The sequence below is a fragment of the Nicotiana tabacum genome, chromosome 11, assembly GCF_000715075.1.
Source record: "Nicotiana tabacum cultivar K326 chromosome 11, ASM71507v2, whole genome shotgun sequence".
NCBI lineage: Eukaryota > Viridiplantae > Streptophyta > Magnoliopsida > Solanales > Solanaceae > Nicotiana > Nicotiana tabacum.
In genome coordinates this window covers 3,173,704-3,178,430 of record NC_134090.1, presented here as the reverse complement: position 1 = coordinate 3,178,430, position 4,727 = coordinate 3,173,704, and positions in this window count along the sequence as shown.

Genomic DNA, 4,727 nt, shown 5'->3' with positions numbered 1-4,727 from the left:
TGGGTGTGAGCACTGCCTGGGTTCTTGAAACCCTTGGAACTTAACACATTCAGGACTTTAGGTCCTTACTGGAATCTTTTTCTTGTTTATCGAACAGTCACTGGTTAGTTTCTAACTTTCTCAATGTTTATTATGTTCTAATTAGCATGTTCTCTGAACTGCATGATCTAATGCATTTCTTTGACTCGTTTCTGCCTAATTCTGCTTGTGATTTCTAGCTTAATAATGCTTTGCAGCTAGCCTAATTAATTTAGACAAAATGAAGCATGCTTAGTTTAGTTTGTGATAACCTGAAAAATCGATTTTGACTATATGGTTCAATCTATGTTCTCTGCCTAATTCTGAACTTCTAATGACCAATTTGATGTTATTAGTATGCCCTAACTTGTTTAAGACCTTTACTCTGAATGTTATATGCTCTTATGACTATGGTTATCACCCTATGTATTCTTGCCATATCCAATTTGCACCGCTAACAACTTGTGATCCTTTAAAACCAGTCTGCCTTAACTGACACTCTCTATGTTACCTGATCATGTTTGTATTATAATGCTTAACTCTTGTGTTTGGTATAATATGATCCCTTAATCCCTAAATTAGTTGTATTACTTGGTTTTAATAGTCTAATACCATTGCATGTTAACTTGCAATCCCAGGCTCCTTACACCTTATCATATGTCACCCTGCCCAGTGTGTTAATTTGCTTTTGGAGTTCATTATGTGATTATCTTACAAGTTTGCGAATATTTTCCAAACCTATTACCCTACTACTATTTTCACTAGTTATTTCTTATTTAATTTTGGGGTTGGCTGAAAGCCAAAGACCTCTAGGACTTTTGATGGCAACTGGATGTGGGCTATTTTGTGTGAATGGAGATTGTTTCTAGCTGTTGTGAAACTGTGTTGAAGGCCTAGCTAGGCTAGGTATACATTGGGCCTCCCTTAGGCCCACTGTAATTCTGTAATTTATTTCACTCATTGGGCTTGTAATAATATTATAATAACAATTGGCGTGTTAGTAAAATTGGGAAAAGGGGTTTATTTTAATATTTGCATGAAACAGGTAGAAATCCTGCCTATAGGTGTTTACTTTGCTCGAACATGTTCTGCTATTGTGTGTGTTAGATAACCTTCCTATAGGTATTTAATTCGTTTAACATATTCTATTTCTACATGCTAGATGTCATGCCTATAGAAAATAAAATGATCAATGTCTCAACGTGCATTACAACATATTCATTAGGTGCTACGACCATAGGGTTCTGTTAATTTATGTTCTACCAAATCTGCATTTTAGAAATCACGCCTATAAGGTTTAATTGGTTAATGTGTTGTTGTTATAATTGCTCATTTAGGAACCATGCCTATAGGATCTAAAATCAGTTTCAATCACTAATCGTAGAAATCTTGCTTTAAGTGTTAAAATTGAACTTTCAACACTATTTCATTGCTTAACTCTGCCGCTATTAGAAAGCATGCCTATAGGATCAAACTGGGTAATTCTGAGTATTTTCAATAGTTATCACTGCCAACTACTGCGCAAATCACCTAGAAATCATGTCTATAGGTTTAACCACTTGTAATCTGTAATTTCAACAATCAGCTCGCAATACCAGATTCCCTAAAATGTATAGTTGTTCAGAAATCACGTCTATAAAGGTAGCATCTTGCATCTGAAACTGCCTGCATGTTTGAATCCCAAGGTCACATAGAAACCATGTTTATATGGCATAATGGCTTTAATTTGCCTCAATCCTAAAATTGTCTAACGTTTAATGTGAAAATTTGTTCGCGTGCATTTGTTGTCTAAGTGTGGAGGCTAACTTGAGGCCTTAATTGCTTTTACATGAAGTCCAACTTGTTTTGTATGTCGCCTAGCTTTATCATTTCTGAGCAGCCTAAGCTAAGTCTAGAAACCATCCAAAATAGAGGTCCAAACGCCTCCTGGGCCATAGGCATGGGACGGGTAGTGCACGCATAGGACACGGTTTAGAATCAACTAGTGCGCTTTAGGTAAAAATTAAAAGATAGTAGTCAGGTAGCAGGAGATGATAGTTTGTGCCCGCGGAATAATACGAGTAACACCCCACCTCGAGGGAGTTACGAAGTATTATTTATGTTGCACGGGGTGATCCTTTAGGCTAAAATACTTAAGACCCCCCATCTTGTCTTTAAACCAATTATCTGTGTTTACTCAAGGACTTTCTAATAATGATTTTTTTTTCAAACTTCTTATTTTTCTCTCTGACTATTTGACTAATTCATATAGTTCAAGTTCGGCCGGGACGCATAGTTATGGACCTCGAAGAGTGCCTAACACCTTCTCTTCGAGGTAATTTGAGCCTTTACCCGATCTTTGGTGACGCAAACTGGTTAAACCAGAGTTATTTGCAAATAGGTGCCCTAACACACCTCAAACCCGTTAGGTGGCGACTCTCTCTTTTAACACCTTCCTTTAAAAGAGTTGTCACGTGTCGTAACCCGATTTCGCAAGAAAGAGTGGGGCGACAAACTGCATATTCAATGAATACAAGGACCTAAGAACCCTAAAAGGCCAATTTTCCACAAATAAGTCTGAACACATACTCGTCACCTCGCGTGCACGGACTACAATTAGCATAGAAGACTCAAATCCTAAGGGGTAGTTCCCCCACACGAATTTAGGCAAGATACTTACCTCAAAGAAGACAAACCGATACTTTAAAATGAACTTCTCGGTGAAATGGCCTTCGGACGGCTCAAATCTAATCAAAATAATTTCAAAGCACAAATAAAACTCATAAGAAACTATTCTGGAAAGCTTCAATCTTTATCAAAATCTAAAAATCGATCCAAACGTCGACTCCTGGGCCCACACCTCGGAACCCGATAAAATAAAAAAAAACCCGAACACCCATTCCGATATGAGTTCAACAATACTGCCAGGATTTCCGCATCTGCGGACAAGGAGGCGCACCTGCGCACACGTATTTGTGAGAAAGAGTCTGTATCTGTGAACTCAGTTAGCCGGACCTGGAACCGCATCTGCGGATTTATAGCCGCACCAGCGGCACCGCAGAAGCGAAAGGGGGAAACGCAGAAGCAAACTTCTTCGCAAGTGCGACCGCTGGACCGCAAAAGCGGCCTTCGCACCTGCGTGCCGGCCTCCGCAGAAGCGAGCGAGCTCCCAGTCCCTTTTGACCGCAGAAGCGATCATACTCACACACGAGCGGAGTTGCACCTGCGCTCCAAAATATCGCACGTGTGAAACACCAGAATCGGATCTGTTTCAAACCATGAAAAACATCCGCAACTCAACCGAAACATGCCCGAGGCCCCCGTGACCCCGTTTAAACATACCAACAAGTCCAATAACCTAACATGGACCCTATCAAGGCCTCAAATCACATCAAACAATGACGAAGCTATGAATCACACCATTAATCGAACTTATGAACTTCCAAATCTTTCAACTTCTAAAACTCATGCCGAAACCTATCAAATCAACCCGGAATGACGTCAAATTTTGCAGACAAGTCCGAAATGATATAACAAAGTCATTCCAAGTCTAAGAATCACATTTCGACCCCGATATCACTAAATTCAACTATTGGTCAAACCTCTCCACTTTCCAAACTTCAACCTTTCCAACTTTTGCCGAAATACTTCAAATCATCCTACGGACCTCAAAACCCAAATCCGGACGCACGCCTAAGTCCATAATTATCATACGAAGCTGTTCAAGACCTTATGCCACCGAACGGAGCTAAAATTCTCAAAACGACCGATCGGGTCGTTATAGAAGATTATAACAGAGCATGAAGTGGTCAAAATGCAACATGAAGAATATGAAAGTTGCAACAGGACATTAACAAAACTCAAAATATAACATGATGAGCAGGAAAGTTGTAACAGGACATTAACAGGACTAAAAACACAGCATAAAGATTATAACAAAACATTAGAGAAAATCTAAAATCAGAACAAGTATGGGAAGCTATAAAGACATATTAAGGAACTTAATTATGCAGGCTTTTGGTTCAGGATAGTAGTAATCGAAGTCATATAATAACTCAATCAAACTGACTCGAGACACATAAGAGCATAACAGTCGACCATAAGTTAGTAATAAATCATTATGAGCATGAACAAATAATTAAGAGCTAATGACACACATCACAAACAAAGGTAGTCAATAAAACAACAATAGATTCATGATTTTAAAATAAAACAGTCAGAGGAGAAGGAATCGAGGTATACTAACCTCCTTATGTATAGCATACCAAACAAGAATTCAAATTAGCCGTGTAGGAACCAAAGCTTCAAGCTTTGAGCAGTGAGAAAAATGAGAGAGGGAAGGGAAAAGGGGCGGCAGGGTCTTTGGGGAAATGATTAGGGTGTTTTGGGAGATATGGGTTGGGTCTCTAGGTTAAAGAGGCGGGGAAAGATGTGGGTCGTTGGATCATTGATCAACGGTCCTGGTAATTGAGGCATTAAGAGATTATTATGAGAGATTATGTGAGTCATTGGATGTATGTGTTTCAACGGCTGAGATCAGATATGTGAGGTGTCAAAATTAAAGGGAAAGAGGATAAAATGTGGATCGTTGATCAATTGAGTTAATGGTCCATATTAGATGTGTTTCTTGTGTGAGTGCGGTAAAGGGATGACGTGGCATGATTTGATTGGCTCAATGGAAGTGGCATAGATTGCCAAAGTGGAGAAGGAAGGGTTATTTGGACTGGGTA